This window comes from Cygnus olor, chromosome 24 (genome assembly GCF_009769625.2).
Source record: "Cygnus olor isolate bCygOlo1 chromosome 24, bCygOlo1.pri.v2, whole genome shotgun sequence".
NCBI classification, from domain to species: Eukaryota; Metazoa; Chordata; class Aves; order Anseriformes; family Anatidae; genus Cygnus; species Cygnus olor.
Window position 1 is genome coordinate 1,726,875 of NC_049192.1, and position 19,154 is coordinate 1,746,028.

The 19,154-nt window shown below is 54.8% G+C and overlaps 1 protein-coding gene across 5 annotated transcripts in view; it reads left to right on the forward strand.

Moving 5' to 3' along the window:
* Window positions 1–5,473: 5,473 nt before the first annotated feature.
* PLXNA2 (plexin A2) overlaps window positions 5,474–19,154 on the forward strand; it is a 160,975-nt gene continuing 147,294 nt past the window's right edge. For 4 of the 5 annotated variants that reach the window (XM_040535550.1, XM_040535552.1, XM_040535553.1 and 1 more), the window contains exon 1: window positions 5,474–5,777. The gene's annotated coding sequence lies outside the window, so the exon portion shown is untranslated. Of the gene's footprint in view, window positions 5,778–10,815; window positions 11,306–19,154 lie in introns of those variants that run through there. The other variant, XM_040535551.1, reaches the window with a different exon arrangement.

Sequence of the window (19,154 nt, forward strand, 5' to 3'; positions counted from 1 at the left end):
TTCCAATGAACATGCTGCGATGGAGCAGGCAGGAGAGATTTATTGCTAAAACAGCTTGTTAATCACAGTGACCACCTTTCAGGCTTCCTAGTGTGCCTAACCGGGTCGTGTGGATGCTTCTCCCCAAAGACACCCCTTCCACATAAAGGAATAGTGGGAAGCCTGCAAACTTCAGTTGATCCCAAGGAATTTGAGATGCGGCTCTTTAGACCAGCAATTTTGGAAAACACCCAACCACTGCAGTTAAAGTGCTCTGTTAGCAGTCCCCACACACACTTTGATTGCCCAGCTCTTAAAACTGGATGGTTGTGTCACTAATGCAATTTTTGAGGATTTCTGCAAATCTTGTAGCCATTGGGGCTGGGGACCATGCAAGTCCCCAAAACCTCTCCGGGGTCCCCTGGGCTGGAGGTGGTGGGAATTGAGACTGGGATGAGGACCAGCTGCTGGGAACCAGGCTGGAGCATGGACCTGGGGCTGTGCGTGCGGGGAGCTCGGTGTGATGAAGCCTTTTCCCCTGCAGCCTCTGCTGTTACCAGAATAAACACAGACTGGAAGTCTTCAAAGGCTGCCCCAAGCTGTGGGCTTGTTTGTAAATGTGTTATTAGTAAATAATTAATAATGTAGACAAACCAATGACAGAAAATCCAGCTCTCTGTCTTGCTGCGCCTGCCTCAGCCAATTTATGCGAGCAGGTCAAAAATGGACCCATTTTTTTCCCAGTTTCTTGTGGCACCCACACTGGCCACGGGGGAAGATTGGGGCTGCAACCTTTGTGTCTGTGGTGCTGCACTGAGCTGGGCAGCACCGGGGCTCCCCAGGCGAGGTGAGTGCTCGTGTGCTGCTCACTGTAGGGAGACGTCCCTGCCTCGCTCGGAGCATGCCCCTGATTGATGGCAAAGCAGGCGCGCTCGTGTCAGAACAGGATTTGGCCCTTAGGAAATCATTAAGCTGTAAATCCTTGACGTGACAAGCTGGCGTAGCGCTGGTCTTCTGTTTCATGTCAAAGGCTGTGCAGAGACTCCTTAGTTAGCGGGCTGGTAATTGGCTCCACGGGCTGCAATTGCGCCCTGTGCCTGGCACTGCCCAGCCCTGCAGCCCCCCTGGGTTTTGCTGGATGCTGCCACTGGCCCCCAGCATCTCTGCAGCCACTGGGGTGGCAGCTGGGAGCAGGGGTCAGTGGTGGAGCTGGGTGACATTCTCAGCAGCTCTTAGGGGAAAATCCTGCAGAGCCAGAGGATGTCCGGCCCCAGGGGCCCTTTCTTGGGACAGTTTTGTTAGCGCGATTGACATGGCAAGAGCTGTCCGTGCTCCTGGCAGCACATTCAATGGGAGATGTGGGAAACCCAAGGATGCAGTGGAACATTTATGTAAAACAAGAGCGGAGATCTACACAGGGTGCAGCCCTTGGGTGGTCACAATATGGAGCCAAAGGAAGAGCCAGGCTAAGACGATGCAGTTGCCTTCTGGGGATGGGCCAACATGACCAAGGTTTCCATGCTTGTTTGTCTGGTTTTAAATAGCAAAGTGGAACTAGTCTTTTGGCAGGGTTATTTTGGGCTCTTCTCTGTACGATTCCTTTGGTTTTTTTCAGCTGAGGTAATTCTTAGCTATCCGAAGCCAACTCGGCATGGCATATTGTCTGCACCTTGCATTTCTGACACAACCTCAGCACAGATGTTGTCAGCAATTGTGTTTTTGACAGTAACAAGACACTCTATAACTCAGGATCCTGGGACTTTTTGTTCTCCTGCCTTTGGACTTAATGAAAACAGGGTTTGTTTTAAAAAAGAAAAAAAAAAAAGGAAAAGAAAGAAAAGAAAAAAAAAACACCTTTCAGAGTTAATTTCATCTCAGTTCGAGCCATGGGATACAGAGGCAGGAACCAAAGCTCACATTTATGAGAAAATCTGAGGAAGGGAAAGGACAAAGGGGGTTAGGAAAATAAAAATCCTTTCCATTTTCCACGAAGATAGTATGAACAGTAGAGGAAAAATAAAAAATAAAAATAAAATAAAAATATTTGACAAGGTTCTTGTCCAGAGGAACAGCAGGCTCTGCCCAGGGGCGCGGGGGGGCGCGGGGCCGGCAGCCGCCGCCGGGGCCTCCAGAGGGAGCTCGTCCCCTGCTCCGCGCCCGAGCGGGCACCGGCAAGGAGCAAAAAAGGAGAGGTCCTGCTTCGGGACTGAGGGAAAAGCAGAGTTTTTTTTTTGTTTGTTTGTTTGTTTTGACCCTTGGGGTGGCAAATGCAGAGCAAATGAGAAGGTCGGGTGCTGCTGCATGCGGCTGCAGGCAGCGGGAGAGGCATCAGGGAAGGCATGAAGCCTTGTGGGGTCTCCTTCTCTGGGGATATTCGTGACCCGTCTGGACGCCTACCTGGGCAACTTGCTCCAGGGAACCTGCTTTGGCTGAGGGGTTGGACCCCATGATCTCTTGAGGTCCCTCCCAACCCCTACAATCCTGTGATTCTGTGAAGCCGCCTCAGCCGGGCCTTGGCCAGAGAACGGAAGCAGGGGGAGAGGCCTGGGGCTGCTCCCAGCCGCCAGAGCCATGACCCTGTGCTCTGGAGCAGGGGACTTTGTCTCGGAGGGGGACAGAGAGCAATGGGGAATACACAGGCAAGCAATCCTCCACCGACACCTCGCCTCCCCGCTGCCCGAGGACTGCTCCGGCATCTGCGGTGACTGGGTGTGTGTAAATGCATGCAGAGGTTGTGTGGAGCTCTGGGTGCACAGGATTGCACACTTACGTGCATGTGCATTCTTATGCACTTGCTTAACTCGCTGCGTGAGTGTTTGCCACCCTGTATATTTGATGAAATTAGAGGCAGATCCTTTCTTCTGTTTGGGCTCCAGACTTTGATTCCAATACTTAGCACCTATTGTGCTTTTCAGGAAAAGGTGAATACAGATATCAACAGAAGGATTTCTGCAGCAGTTGCTTCAGCAAAGAGCTTGCTAATATTTAGAGCACACAGACAGCTCGTGAGACAAACAGCACATCCATCACCTGAGCAAACCGAGGTGAATCTCCACCTGTTTTGCTTTGCTCCCCCCCAGCCCTTTGCTCCCATACCCCATACACGAGCTACTCTGCGAGTCTCAGGGCTGCTCCCCGGCCAAGCAATCCTGTAATTAGCCTGAGACAGACTCTCCATACATGAACATAATTGACCATCAATAAATAATGTACAGAAGACAGGATGCAGACGGTCCTGCAAAGAGGAGAGAAATGGTTGTTGAGACACTCTGACCTGCCTTGTACAGCTTTCTGCGAAAGGGGAAATTGCATTAGTGGGATGCGCATTTAACCAAGGATGGTATTTGTAGTAGGATTTAGTACCATTCGCTGTGAATGCATGACACAGTAAATGTATTAGGGACAGAATAGTGAAAGAGAAAAGCTTGCTAAGGAACCAATGCTGCCATCCACTGAGTGTCTTCTGTTCCCTCTCCTGAGCTAAACAGATTCAACTTGCGGATCTCTTCAGGATGTCAAAGCGCCCTGCTCTAGAGCTCCCAGCAATGTCAAGGGGACCCTGTTCATGGGAACGGGACTGGGCTCTTGACTGTGCCATGTAGGGAGGTAGGCTCATGCTCCACTGAGTGTTATACAGGCAGTATTGGAAGGGAAAACCTTTTCTGAAGGATGCTAAATACGATTAGGACGGAGAAAGATGGGGAGAAAGGCACACAAGCAAATGTGCCATTTTTTCTCTGGAGCAGGGCAGTGCATGTCCTAGTTTACAGCCCTCCCAGGAGGGGAAAATCCCCTTGAAAGGGAAGGTGCAGGAACCAGAGCTGTGAGGCAGCACGCAAAGGTTGTTGAGCCCTGTGCTTGGGTCAGACAGCAGAACTAACGGCGGCTGGGGCTTCTCCCCTGAAAATACTCCTGCGGGCAAGGGGGGACGAAGCTCTTCCATCGGACTCACCCCTTGACTTCTCTCTGTTCCTCTGCACCTGGATGTGGAGCACACACAGAGGTTTTCTCCTCTGCCTCCCTGTCCCTTCAATGCCAGGTGCCAGCAGAGGGCAGCCGGTGGGCCACACCGCACAACCCGGGGGGTTTGGGGCAGCCCCTGGGGGAGTTCATGGAGTGGGACCCCTGGTGGGCCCCGGCTGGGCAGCGGGGGGACGGGGCCCTGTGCCCAGCAGCACTCATGGGAGGATGTTGTGGGGCCACATAAATAAATTGGAAAGGAATTCTGGATGACAAGAAATGCAAACCAGCACTCCATCGTGCCTTTGATTCCCTCCATCAGTTGCCATCCTAAAACTTGCTCCCATGCCACCTTGCTCGGACAGGCTTAGCTGAAACACAGAGCTCGTGGGGGCTCGGAGCAGCGTGGCCGGGCTGTCCTGCCGCAGGCTCCAAGCCTGGGTTGCTGCCCGAGCCTGCGCTGTGCCGTGCAGACATCACAGCGTGCTTGGGGCGAGCTTGGCTCCCAAACCTGGAGCTGCCCTGCAGCGCGTGGATGTGTTCCCAAGGCCCTGCAGGCCGGGAGGAGTGACCTGTGTGGCTCAGAAGGGGCTGAACAAGGGGGCTGCAGGTACCCTACAGCTTCCAGGCATTTCTGAAGCACTTGTGCTATGCCTGCAGGAGAAGCCAGGCGGTGGCTGTGCAGTGAGCCACTGGATCCCACGGAGTGATCCCCGTGTTTGGGAGCTGTGGGTACTTGCAGAGCTCCCATTCCCAGCCAGCTGCAGCAGTGGTCTCTGCTCACTTCTGGCAGGCCAGAGGTGACACGGCTGGTGGCTTCAGAGACCTGCAGGGCGTGCACAGCTCTTGCTCTGCTAGAGCTACGTGGCCTCGGTGGCAAACTGAGTTGTCAGTGTAAACCCATTTCCCACATGGGGAAACTGAGGAACGGAGCACTCGGGTGCCCCTCATCCTGCCCAAAAGGCAACAAAGGGCGTACCAGGGGGTCAGGGCAGCCCCCAGCTCCCCTCCCCGAGCTGGTGGGGGGCTGTAAGCCAAGAAGGGCACAGCCGAGGGGGCAGGCGGGCAGCCTTTAGGAGGCGGCAGCCCCTAATTCCCCCTCCCGCTTGACCCCCACCCAGGTGCGGTGCTGCCCGGGGAGGCGCAGCCCCCCTCAGCCCCCCGGGGGTCGGGCAGCCTCCGGAGCTGCCCGTTCCCGAGTTGGCTTTAGGGCTTTGTTCCAGCAGCACCGGGGCCGCTTCCCCAGCAGCTCGCTCGGCTCGCCGGGGGCACGGGGACGGCTTTGGCGAGCGGGGGGGCGGGACGGCGGCGCGCAGGTGGGCCCGGGGGCCGCGTTCTCCTGCTCCTCCTGGCCGGGGGGGGGGGGGGGGGCGGACGGAGGGGGCGAGCCCCGCTGCTCGGCGCCGAGGCGGAGGAAGGGTTAAGGCGGGGAGCGGGGGCGGCGCGGGGGCGGCGGCGGCGGGCGGGGAGCGCCGGGGCTCGGCGGCGGGGAGCGGAGCGGGGGGCTCGGAGCGGGGCTGCGGGGGGGGCTCGGAGCACGCCCGGGCTGGGCGGCGGGCGGATGCTGGGGAGGGCGGCCGGGAGCCGGCGCTCGCCGCCGCCGCACTCGGGCAGAGGCTGCGGAGGCGCCGGAGGCTGCCGAGGCACCGGAGGCTGAGCCCAGCCGCGCCGCACCCGGGGAGGCTGCGGGGCTGAAGGCGGACGAGCAGCGCAGGCGGCGGCGGCGGCGGGCGCCCGGCCCTGGATTCGCACGGTGGCGGGGGCCGGGGCCGTGCGGCTCAGCCCGCCGTGAGCCGGGGAGCCCCAGGAGGAGGGCGGCAGCGGAGCCGCGAGGTCTGGTGAGTGGCCGAGGCTGGCGAGGGGCTCCTGCCCCGCGGGCACCCCGGGGTGCCGCTGCCCGGGAGGGTGCGGGGGGAGGCTGGGGCTCGCCGCCGCCGGGCGCTGCGGGGTGCGCTGCTCGGTGGCAGGAGCCGTGCCGAGCCGTGCCGAGCCGTGCTGAGCCCTGCTTCGCCCAGCCGAGCCGTGCCGAGCCCAGCGCTCCCGCGGAACCGGCGCGGCCGGCAGCGGCTGGGGCCGGGAGCAGCAGCCCCAGGTGCTGCCCAGCGGCGGCCGCGGGGGATGCAGAAATCCCGGGGAGCTCCCCCGGGCACCTCTCCTTCCCTCCTCCCTTCCCGGTCCGTTCTCCGTGCGCGGCAGCGGTGCGGGTCCCCCCGGCATCCCGCCGGCACTTGTTAGCGCTCGGCCGTGCTCTGGAGCAGGCAGCGCCGGGACGAACTCCTTCCCGGCACAGCTACTGCTGGCGAGGAGGGGTTCTTAGAAAGCACCTCCTGAATCTGGGGAGAAAAATCCCTTTTAGAACTTTCCTAAATCCTTGCAAGACCTCTGTTGAGAGGCAATGAGGGAAGGGAAGACGAATGCGTTCAGGCTCCCTTCAGGGAGATCCTGACTTGTGTGCGGTGGTCCACGTCTTCTCCAGCCCCGGAGCTGTGTGCTCGCAGCAGAGGCTGCGCTGCGAGGACTCGAGGTGCCTCTGTCCTCTCGTCTCCTGACCTCCCTTTAACCTGGCCTGGTCAGGCAGTACAGGCTTTGTTCCCATTCACGCACGTTCCTGGAGGTGAAGTGAATGATGTTCAGTTAATCTGCGTTCAAAGGGGTATCAGAAAGTCAATAGTCTGATATTAAGCGACGCGAATAGTAAGTGGTGGAGGGGAAAAAAAACAGCAGACCCTGTACATCTGTGACCTGCAGTTCAAGATATTGGCTTGGAGGTGAGAAAATGTGAAGTTCGCAGAGCACCACGATACAAAAACCTGCTGCTGATCGGGTTTCCTTGCTATTTGCTGAGCACTTGATACTTCGCTGGTGGCTTGAATGTGCTTAATAGATCTCAGCTGGCTTCAGGGAGCTGGTCTTGGCTGTCCTTCTCTGCATGGCCTCATTGATAACGGTGCTTCTAAAAGTTAAATCAAATGACCTACTTTACAGCTGAAAGATGGATGCCTCGGAAGGAATCTGTGCTATCTTCAGAGCAGATGTTTAGCTTTTTTCCTTTAACACAGAGGTGTTAGATCCTTGAAAAAGTGATTTTTTTTTTCTTTATTGCTGTCCTTTTGCCATTTGTTGTCACTCTGAGGACCTCAAAGCTTAAATGTGGTTTTGGGGTGGTGCAGGGAACCAGATAAAATAGCTTTGACTTAAGAAACTTGGCGCCAGCAATGGGTAATGTGGATGCGTAACTGTTGTGAAATGGCTTATATAGGGAACCAGTCATGTTTCTCAACCATCTCCACAGTGCTTGTTGCAAGAAGACTAGCACAATTCACTTTTCATTGTTTTTATAGTGTTATTTGATGTAATTAATTGTGAGGTTCCCCCCCGGCTGGTAACAAGTTTGTGTGGTAGAAACAGGTAACAGATGCTGCACGAAACGTGCACACAATCCACCGATATGATAGAAACAGCTTTTCCTGGTGCTCTTATCACTCTGTCTTGCTCTTCGTGTTAACCCTGAGCTTCCCTGCGCCTCTCACAGAAGGGAATTTCGGTTTTGATGCAAAAGTGAAAATGCAGATCCAGGCTGGATGTGGGAGTCTAGAGAGAGAGAAAAAAAAAAAAAAGGTGACTGCTACTGCCCTGTGCTCTTTAACTCTCTTCAGCAAATTACATTAGTATGTGACAAATTGGCTTGCAAAACAGCTAAATGGAAATGGCATTTGGAGCCGTTTGCTGTGCAGACCCTGTGGCGTCTCAGGGAAAGGTGTGATTTGCAGTATCTTCCTGAGATCCCCGGTTAACCACCACTCCGAGGCTTTCCAGAACTTACTTCGGGAACTCCTGTTGCAGCTAAACATTGGAGTCAGGAGCGTGTCTTGGAGCAATCGCCCAAAAGCTGGGGCAGAGGTGGGTGCAGCCTGCCTCATGCAGTAGGCAGCTTATACGAAGAACTGAACTAGGAAAGAGCAAAAGCTAACACCGAGAAACTGCATGGGGTATAGGGGAGGAGGGCTGAAGGAGGAAAGCTCTTCTTCTTTTTGGGTGCCAGTGTGCTGCTCTCCTGTAGGAGCTGGCTTCTGCCTCAGCAGCACCTTTGTTGAGCTGGGATTTTCAGCGGCTCTCAGAGGAGCGAGCTGAGCTGTAACTGCAACAGGAAAACGTACACCTGCTTCTCCTCCTGCTTCTCTGCGCGCATACACGTCTGCCTGAACGTGGCAGTGATCAAGCTGTTTTAATTGGCCCCTCTGCAGCTTTGCACAATAAATATGTAATGGGGAAGAGTGCCCCCCTCTTCCGCCTGGTGTCAAGGCTGTCATTTTTGATGGGGAAGCGTGCGCTCTGCTCGCCTCGTCCCTGCACGCTCGGCACCGTGCGCTCCCACTCTAGCCTGGCTCTTGGTGTGTGCAAACTGTCCTCCCCCGCCGGGGTTTGGCATCCTTAAAAAGAAAAAAAAAAAAAGATGAACCTGAGTGCGCAGTGCTCCTGAGACGAGCCCCTTCACATTTCTAAACACTCTTGATTATTCAGCTAATCTTTATTTCATGGGCCTGTTATGAGAAACACAAACGGGGGAGAAAGTGGAAGGCGGTGACACATTTAAAATACACAAGAAAAGCGCTGGCAGGAATATAATTGTTCTTATTCCAGCGATTTGAAATATTTATGGGCCCGAGTCATGGTGAGATTCTCACCCCCACAACTTTCTGAAGCTTTTTCCCCCCCAGTAAGAGAACAACTGGAGGCCCTGTCCCCCAGCTGTCCCCAGGGCAGCGGCACGCAGCTGTCCGTGCGCGCAGCATCCGTCTGTCCGTCCCCGCGGAAGGGAGGCACGCAGTCCTCCAGCCAGGCTGCCCGGTTCGCGGAGCGTTGTGTTGCGGTCTGCTAACTTGAAATAATTCCGAAGCGTCCCTTTGGCCAGCAGTGAAAAGCCCCCTTTGAGGTGTTTTGTAGGAGCCCGCTGCTCCCCTGGGGCGCTGCGCTGTTAATTCATTAGATCTGAGGTTTTCTTCCCCTCTTCTCCCCCTCTTTTCTTCTTTTTCTCCTCTCTCTCCCTGGCAATTCAAACAGTGATGAATGGACAAAAATCCCTCAAGGGAAACATTTTTTCACTTAGTTACAAAGATTTCATGGCTAATTAGAGTAAATGTGGTTTTTAGAGTGTTAATCTCTTAACCAGCTTGGCTAGGAGGCCACCGCCACACCAAAAGAGGGGAGGGCAGGGGGAACCCGGGGTGGTTGGGGGGAAAGGTGCTGCCAAGTCCTGAGCCACAAACACCCCGGCTGGATCCAATGCATCCTTATGACCGTCACTGAAGGCGTCCTGTGCGCGGCCTCCCTGCGCCACCCGCCGAGAGCCCCGTGGGTGCTGGCACGGGGCTGCCCTGGCGCTGCGGGGCTCGGAGGCGCTTTGGTGCATGGAGGCCACGAGTCCTTTGTCTGCGGGAGCGGCGCAGGGAGAGCCTGGGCCCTGAAAAGAGAAGTGAACAAAAGCAGGCTGGAGGGCAGCGTGCTGTCCTTGGGCGGCAGAGGCGGCTGCCTGGGGGGGGTCGCGTTCAGATTCGTTCTCCGTGGTTAAAATCCGAGTGCTGGCCGCGTGCTGGTGAGGGAGGGGGCTGTGAGCCTGGTCTGCCTGGGCCTGGTGCTCCCACCCTGGCTGCGGCTCCAGCCCGGGCATGGAGGGCTCTGGGAGCAGACGGCAGCGGGTGGTGGGCTTGAAATACCACCTCGTCCCACTAGAGGGGATCCTCTGGATCAGGCTGGCGGAGCCAGACCGGAGCCTCCCTGCAAAAATAAATGCAGAAGGAACTGGCGGAGCTGTGGCCGCTGCTGCGCGTTGGCGGCTGGTCCTAGGAGGGGGGATCACAGGAGCTGCAGGTGGCTGCGGGTCTGAGCCGTCGTTTTGCTGCACCTGGTCGCTGAAAACAGCACGTGTGGGGGAGGCAGGAAGGGTTTGGTGCTCTCCAGAAATTCCTGGCTGAGGCAGGCTGGCTCTTCCTGCTCCTGGTCCAGGAATGTCTGGCTCCCTGGCACGGCTCGTGGCTCCTCTGCCTGCTGTGGTCCAAGCGTAGGCGCTGGGAGCTGCTGGGGTGCAGCTGGAGCAGGAGGTCACCAAGAAAGCACACAAAGGCTTACCAAACACACAGGTGCAACTTATATCAGTGATGCACCTAATCTGTGTGCTCCCTGCTGGGTTTTGAGTCCAAATTAGGATCCACCTGTGTATTTCAGAGGGCCTGAGCGATGCTGTCGGCCTGGTGCTGGCTCCTGGCAGCCTGGCTGCTGTGGCAGGGGGCAGGCAGGGACGGGGTGCTGGGAAAGAGGTGCCCTCCCTTCTGCTGTCTGATAGATCCCATCTCATGTTTCTTGCTGTAATCATTGCTTCTGTTTGGGTGAAATCGAACTGGGAGGTGGTGATGGGGTGAACAGAAGCGAGATAAATGTATCGTATTATGAAAGTTTAATCCTGCTTTGCCTGGGCTAAAATTACATTCGGAGCGGGAGATAAAAGGCATCAGAATCGCATTATATAAAAAAAAATCTAGATCATCTTAAAAGGCAGAGTGATAGCCTGGGAGAGCCCCGCGAGCTGGACCTGTGCTGTGCCACAGCAGCGGGGACAAGACCGGCTGCTCCCTGCCCCGGCACCAATCCTGCCCTGCTCTGAGATGCTGGCGTGGTGTCTGGCTGTGTTAACAGCGCTCTGTGTGCAGGCACGCTCGGAACCATCTCGCCGCTTGGCAGAGGGGATGGTTCTTCTAAGGAACCGAGGTCTGCTGGGGAAATTTTGCCTCCCAGCTCATGCGTTTCTATTGCAGTTCCTTGCACCGTGTGCCTGATCTCCCGCAGGTTCCTTAAAGCTGCTGGTGGTGCGATGGGCTCCGGGCTGACATCCTCAAGCACAGGGGACCTGGAGGGGGTCTCTGCCTCCCTGACAAACCCCTTGGCTCCCCTGTGGCAGTGGGGATCAAGTGACAGGGATGCTGAGCCGCCCGGAGCCGTACCTGCCATGTGCAGTTTCAGGGGGGTCCGGGGGTCTGGTGGAGCCTCCTGCCCTGGCTGTCTGGGGCTGCTGCATGCTGTTCTCAGTGCAACGGTGGCTTCCCAGGCTGGAATGTCCCTTGCAGCCCTTTTCCTGCTCCGACACGATTTCCCCGCTTCATAAAAGTGAAAGGTGATGTCTGAGTAAATATTACACTGACCTCTCACCTCACCGCCTCCTGCTGCCGCTGCTCCTCTCTGTGCTCGTTAACAGAGCTGGGGGCTGAGTCGGGGCTGCGCAGCTGGGGAGGGGGCTCAGTGCCGAGGCAGGAGCTGGTGAGGAAGGGCAGCCTCCTTCCTGGCTGCCACCGAGCCCGAGCCTCCTCTGAGTGCGGTAAGTGGCGTTGGATCTGCTTTTGCCTGGGCTCTGGGGAAGCTGTTCTGGGAAGCGCGGGCTCTCCGGGTCGGTGCGAGCGCCACGTAACGCCGTGCCCACGCTGCCAGCTGGGCTGCGGCCACCGGTGCTGCTCGGGAGCAAGGGGAGCTGCTGCTTTGTGGAGTGTCTGTGCTAGCAGAAGCCTCTGTGGAAACAGTTATAGCTGCAAAATCCGGTATTAGCAGGAGGATGTCCAGAGGAGCCAGCACAGGCACCCAGCCTCTGCCTCCCGCAGTGCCCTGGGTGCTGGGTGCTCCCCTGGGCTGCCCAAGACAGGGGAGAAGCTCTTGGGCTGCAGGGCAAAGCTTACTCCGGTGCAGATGAACTCAGTATCTCTTTGCTATCTAGCAGTCCAATGATGCTTGGAACGGGGTGTTACGGTCTGTGCAGAGGCTGCTCCCTGTGCATTATCAGGAAGGTTAAAGGAAACGGCTTATTTTGCTTTCAGCTCCTGGCTGGCTGTTAACAGCATTAGAAAAACAGTAATTTTAACTCACTCAGCAGCAGTGACGGGGGGTCGGCTTCCAGCACCCCGTGCCATGTCTCGGATGCTGAGCAGCAGTGGGGAAAACAGGAAAGCTCTCGGGCAACTCTTGGCTCCGGGCGCGTGGGCTGGGCAGGAAGCGAAGCCACCGCGGTGCACGCGGGACCTCCGTCGGCCGCTGGCTCAGCGTGGGACAGGCGCCTCGTGGCATTTCCAGGCTCGGCGAGCTGGGAACAAATGCCTACTGGAGAGATTTATGAGTGGCTTTTCCTCTGTAGCAGTTTTGTGTCCTCATTGAAAGAAGGCTGGGAGCAATGCCTCGTGTGCGGCACAGGGCGCTCGAGGTTGGGAGGGAAGTTGTGGCTCAGCATCACCCCGTGGCACCTGGAGGCTGGCAAGGGAAGAGCAGAAGCCTGGCAGCACGTGGAGGTGTGTGTGGGGTTTCCTCCATGCTCAACGTTTAACACTGCTTTGCGCTGTTCACCTTGAAATAAGCTTCCAAAAAGTGCCTTTCAGCCCCAGCATTTTGAGATAATAGAATTCAAAACCTGTTTTAAGTATTATTTGCTTCCTGATCGCTGCGCTTTCAGACTTTGCCTTGTCAAGGCTCTTTTCATAACCCCAAAGAGGCCGTAGTCTGCTAGCAGTGGGAAGCTGGGATTCTCCAGCCTCTGGGAATTGGCTGTCAGAAAAGCAAGTGCTGTAATGAAGGTGTGCACGTCAGTAGCAGCGTTAAAACTTCCCCAGTCATGTTACTGAAAAGTGCAATTTCCCACTTTGAGAATATTACAGAACAGCAGCGAGCGCCACAGACCACAGCGTGCCGGTGGTTTGCCTAGGTAGCCAAATATGAGGAGTTCGTGTGCAGCCAGTTCATGTTAAGATCTTTGTTCCCTGTGGCTGGGGAGATTTATTGATGTCAGAGCAGGAAAATGGTAAGTTGGCTGCTTAACAGGGATGTTACAGTTCAACTCCATAAAACATGCAGGCTGTCTCCTTTACTCATTCATTTGCCAAGTACCCAAAAAGTCACAGTGACAGGAGCAGAGGATGGAGCAGTGCCCTCATGATCGTATTTCCTGTCTTTGCTGGTTTATGTCACAGCCTGCAATGTTATTTTATTAAAAAAAAAAAAAAAAAAAAAACCTGTGAATTTCCTCTTCATTTTTAATGCAATTGCGATGAGGTGGGGCAGGGAAGGAAAAGGGAACACTGTCATAGGTTTCCTAACTGGCTAAATTATTCCTGTCCTAAGGATTTGCCATCTCACAGGTGTTACGTCAGGTCTTACCTATTGCTAAGTACTGTGTGTGATTCGGGGGACATCTCGGCATGACTGTGCACACTCCAAGCACCTCAGCTACCTCGGGTTTTGGTGAGAAGTGTCTGTATGGATGCAGTAGGCAGCCACGTTATCAAAATCCACCCAGGCACAGGGAGGCACTGCACATGGATGTCAGTGCACATGGGCGCAAACTTTACCTGTGCTGCTGCAGCCCCCCGAGCATTAATTCTGCTGCCTTCATTTTATTAACCGCTGGTGCTGAGGGTAGGGCACAGGTAGGAACGGAGATGCCCAAATACCTTCCTCAGTTCAGCCCTCAGCTCTGGGAGCTGTAGGTCAGCAGGAAAGGCAAAGCTGCTTGTCGAGGCTAGGCTGCTAGAGGAGAGCAGCTTTTTCATTATTTTTTTTTTTAGGTGGTGATGGTGTTTTTTTTGTTATTCTGAGTCAACAGCTTGTATATTAACTGTTCCCCAAAGCTGCTGCCTACATACTTGCACTCCAGACGCTGAGAAAAGCTTGCTGCCTGTTAGCAGGGAGTGTGAGCTCCACAAAGTCCCCCTGACATGGAAAATGCTTCTGTTTGCCCTTGAACCTTCTAAAAACTGACCTTTGGGGCCTGCCCCTTTCCTTCTGAATCAGTCCAACATTGTGGAGGTATCGCCTGTTGTTTAACAGAAGCTCCACGGGCCAGATGAAAAAACGCTTGCAGTAAATCATCCATTTGGCTGAGGTCTGGGGCAGCAGCAAAAGTTTGGTTGCAGACTTTGTCTCCAGGCTGTTGTGAAGCTGTCTGTGCAGTCAGCAAGGAGCTCATCGCGGTGGCAGCGCGGAGCCCTCCCTGAGCTCTCCCTGCCTCCCCTGGCAGATGAGGGGCCTTGCAGGGCAGGAATTGTGCTGAGGGCCCGTGGTGGCCACAGGTTTAGACAGTTTTTAAAGTCTCATAGCAACCGAGGAGCACGGGCAAGCACTCGGAGTTCACTGGAAGAAAGAGGCAGGAGCCCCTTTGCTTGTCCACTGGTGTATAATAAGGTGCCGGGACAAGTGCTTGCGTAACTCGGCTTTTCGGGGCGTGAATTGTGTGACAGGGGCAGGTCTGTTCCGTCGGTTCCACCAGATAAATCGGCTGACTTGGAGGTGGCCACAGCTTGTCTCGGGCTGAGCTGGGGAGTGCTAGAACGACTTTTCAGAAACAAACAAAAACAGAGGCTCTTTCAAGGACTTCCAAGGGTGTTGTGTAACTTGTTTAAAAAATTAACTTTGCCCAGAGCACTGGGTCACTTGGAGGCTTAACCTCAGGGGGGAGAATTTGGGTGGGATCGGGCTGGTCTGCAGCCAGAGGTTTCACTTCTGAGTGTGAATCCAGCAACGTGGTTTTTAACCATTCGTTTCCTTGTAGACTTGTTTGAAATTTCCATTGTAAGCACCACACGTTGCCATATTATCTGCACTAGCCATCTTGTTTCTGAAGAGGATATAATATTAATTTCCTTGTCACTTAGTTTTTCCCCATGTATTTGGGCTCATTTGATTAATAGTGTTATAAATCTTCCCACAAGTCAGTTGGGTTTTGTTTCTGGCCTCCAAAAAGACGATGGAGGCAGCACTGATTGCTCCTGGAAAATGCACCAATTTTCCCTCAGAGCTGCATGGAAATTCAGCTTCAAGTACAGAGGGTTTTTTTGACAAAGCATCTCAACCTTGTTGTTTCAGTGGAAGTTTTGCAGCTCTCAGGCCATGAAAAGCTGAAATCACTTAGTTTTGCCTTGTTCTCGTCCCCAGTGATCCTGATGAAATTTTGACAGAACTGTTCAGTGGATCTGGAAGACCAGTTTGTGGTTGTAAAGGAGATGCATGTAAACTGATCCCGATGAAAGCGTTCCTACAACCTGTGCCGGTTCTCACACATTGCTTTGCTCCCCCTGTATTTCGTGGCACCAACTCCTTGTGGCTGCAGCCTGCCAAAAGGCCCGTCAAGTCCCACGTCCAATTCACCATCCTCGATCCTCCATGGGCTGAATGGGATCGAGGAAATTTCGTTATTGGTTCTTAGCTCACGGCCCCTGGGTGATGCTCAGGGAGTGTGCGTGGGGGCTGCCCTGGGAGGTGGGACAGGGATGGGGCCAGACTTCCCCGCGATGGATCCGAGGGTGTGCTAGGAGCTCTCACAGCAGGCGGGCTTGCTGCATTCCTGTGAAATATGGCCTTACAAGTCCTTGAAGGATTTATTGTTTTCCGGCCACTGCTGGATCTGGTCCGATAGTCTGGATATAGGAAGGAAATGACTCAGTTGCTCTACAGACAAGTGCAGCTTTGAAATTCAAAGAGGCAGGAGACAGCTGAGCGGCTCCAGCTCAGCCCCATCGGGAGCGGGGTCCCTGTGGGTCACTCGGTGCTGGCCCGCGGGCGTGCAGGCGGACGGGGCAAAGGTGGGAGGAGGAGGAGGCTTTGCCCAGCAGTGGTCGCACTGATAACTGGTCGAGGCACAAAACCCTCCACACGAGGACAGCAGGGAGAGCAGGTGAAGGCTGGGAGGAGGACGGGGGCTGCTGGCCCCCGCCGCAGTGGCAGAGCAGCTGCGGGACCCCACGCCTGCCCGGCCATTGCGAATTGATTGCTGCACTGGGGGCACAGCCAGGGGGTTGCAGGCAGGGTGACGGCTCTCAGGCTCACCGAAGGTTGCTTTCTGCCCACAGTGGGGTGGAGAGGCACAGGGATCCACGCTCTCCCCCAGCTCTGCCATTCCTCCCGGTCTCCTTCCCTCTCCCCTGCGTGGTCCGGAGCTGGGCGCTGGTCCCTGGTGTTTGTGGCCTGGTCTGAAGCCATGCAGGGATTTGCTACAGCAAGTGGAGAGAAATAGTAATCATTTCACGGAACAAGTGCAGGCGTTTGGGGCCTCTTATCCATCGAGGTGTCCAGCCCCTGTGCTGGAACTCGTGGCTGATGTCAGAAGTGGACCGAAGCAGATGCTTTTTCTGTCCTGTTATCAGCTTGCTTGGAGAGACAGAAGTTTAGAAACGACAGAAAGATCCTTAACAAAGAAACAAGAGTTAGTGTTAAAAATAAAGAAACAAGACAGCTTGTTTCATCTAGACAGAAGGGTTATTAAACAGGCTTGAATTAATCAGTGATCTGCCAGAGCTCTGAAATGAAAAGCAGGGCAGAGGAGCACGGAGCAGATGAGTGGGAAGCAGCCACGTTCTCAGGTGCACTTTGACATCCAGACTCTGTAGGAGAGGGGCCAGAGCTGATGGTGGGATGGAGCTGAGGCAGCTCCAGGCTTTGGGCTCCTTGGCTGGAGCTCAGAGCCTGGGGTGGGGGACATCAGGCTGGCGGTGCTGAGCACCCCACGGGCACCCATGCATGGGACCTGCTGGCGACCGGCCTGCGTCCCGCGGTGGTGCGCTCCGTGGTGGTCGCTGACCGTTGTGTTCAGTAGCACCTGGGGAGGAAGCGAGACGCCTGAATCCTGGGAAATGTGAAGCATTTTAAGCCCTCTTTCAAAAACACATCAAGCACCCCAGTGATGCACTTAAAAGGGTAGGCAGGCAGGGGCTTTGAGAGGTAAAGTCACTTCCCTAATGTCATTGATAAAGCTGGTGTTGATTGCAGTTCATAGCAGGTACTTCCACTGAGACAGGCCTGACGAGGGCTGGTTAATGGTCCCTGAAGGGTTCTTCGGTGCTGTGCAGCTCTCTCCTGCATCAACCTGTCTGCTTCAGTTTGGTTGTTAACTTAAGGGCTTTTGCAGTTACGTTCTGCCTTTCCAAATCCGTGTGATCCCACAGGGTGGTATCTGGATGATGATTTCTGCCAGTTCTGCAGTGGGAATGCTGGCATTTTGACTGGCAGCTGCAATTTGGAGTGCAGCAGCGAGCCCTCTGTGCCCCTCGGCTCTGGTCATGGTGGTCACACACCAACTGAGCCAGTCCATCCGTGTCCCTCCACTCCGCATCCCTGCGGATCCTGCCCAAGGTGGTGCTGCCTGATGTCTGGCTGCTGATCCTCCTGGTGGGGTAAGGGAAGGCACAGCGACGGGCAGCATGTGGCCTGCGGTTGTGTAGGTTCCACTTGGTGCTTATTGCTCATAATCTGAAAAGATGAGCCCATTCTGGAGTGGCACTGAGTATCATAACCGGTAAACACCCCTCCAATGGGGAAGCGTGCCTGAATGTGCACGCAGGCAGTTGCATGCTCTTAATAATTTCAGTGCTGCTGGCTGAGTGAAATCTATAGCTGCACAGTTGGGGATTCAGCATCTTAGAACCTAATTTTAACAAATGTACAATTTCCTGGTTTACTTAGGTAACAGCACTGTGGCTACTGTGTAAATACATCTGGCTGCCGTGGGGAGTATTGGGGATAACGAACACCACTCGCTGTACGGGGCTGGCACAGCCAAAGGATTTCTGTTTCAGGATTTCTGTTTAATGGAGTGGCTGGGGACCCATTTAATTTGAAGCTGGGGTTCTTCACTTGCCTGTGGTGCACTTGGAGTGAGGCCAGGAGAAGCTGCTGCTTATTTTTCCTCCTCCAGTTCGGTGGCCGCTCTGTGATCTTCCCTGGTGCTGCGCTGTAATATTCTCCTGTAATAAACTGCAGCTGGATGTCACCTGGGGAGAGTGCCAGGCTGTGGCTCAGGAGATAAAACTCCTAGCTTTGCCACAGGGACCTTTTGACTAGCCTTGGGCGAATCATTTAATCATTTAATCTGCTTGCAACTAAGGTCACCACCCGTTAAATTCTATTCTGTTGGTATTGAGGTTCTTGAATAACCAAACAATGTTCAGATGCGCCGGTGAAGCGGGGCAGGATACACCTCAGTCCAGCAGGACCCAGGTAAGAAACTAGAAAAAGCGCTTTGTAAGGGATGCACTGACATGGACTGCCTGGAGGAGTTGTGGGCTCTGTTTTTGGAGGTTTTTATCGACAGTTTAGAGAGAGATCTCTTGAGTGATAGTTATAGCTGCTCCTCGCAACAAGACTGGATTAGGGAATCACAGCTTTCTGGCCACACATTTTTGATTTACTGCTGTCCAAAGCCATTGACCCATGTTCACAGGTTTTGGATGAAAGTGAGACTTCCCAAAACTTGAATAAACCAGTCCTGAAACTTATGAAGTGTTAAATTTCCCTTCGTGTCATACTTCAAGGCAACCAGGAGAGCAGGCGTCTGTTCTGCGCTGCTCCGGTGCGCAGTGGTGTTGGCAGCCCCGGTTCTGTCCTCAGCGGCTGCATGGAGAATAAAGCCCTCTTTTCCCAGCACCTTCTCTATTGACGCAAGGTAATTTATAAGCTATTTCGCAGCAGTGTGCTTGAAGCTCGATAGCTGCCAGCTGTAGTTTCTGAGATAGCAGGTGTCAAGTATCAGCGCAGCGAGAAAGAGAGGTGTCTGATTTCTGCCACCTAGGTGTCCTAGGCTGATTAAGAATTTTGCTGGTCGTCTTTTGGGGCTGGTGGGTTAAATGTCTCCAGCTGTGATGCACGGCTGGATGTACGCCGTGCTGGGGCTGCAGCTGCAGTCCTGCTTCAGAGTTGCCAGAGGAGCCTGAGCTCCCTCAGAGACGGTGACAATTTTGTCAGCATTACGGCAACACCACCTTGCTGTGCTGCAGGGTTCTCGAGCATCCTTGCGGTCAGAGATAGCTGTGCCCATGCTTCCTTGTCGCCGTTATCAGGGGAGAGTAGCTCTGCTCTGCTGAACAATCTCTACTCAGAGCATTTATGAACTCGGGCACGGAGAGGAGGCACGAAGCACTAAACCAGCCCCTTGCACATCCTTTACTACAGCGGTTTACGCCTGGTAACTCCCCTTTGATTTCAGAGCATTTCCTTTGATTGAACATGAGAGCCTCTCGCAGAAAAGCTTTATCCCCAGTTTGCAAGGGAAACGGCTTGTGCTAAGAGGAGCGTGCCTTGTCCAGGTCTATTCAGCAAGTCTGGGAAGAAGCCAGGAGCACCGTGAGCCCCGGTGAGGGTGCTGAGCTGTCCGCAGTGCGGTTGCAGCGCTGAGGCTTGCAGCGGTGCTCTCCTGGCTTTCT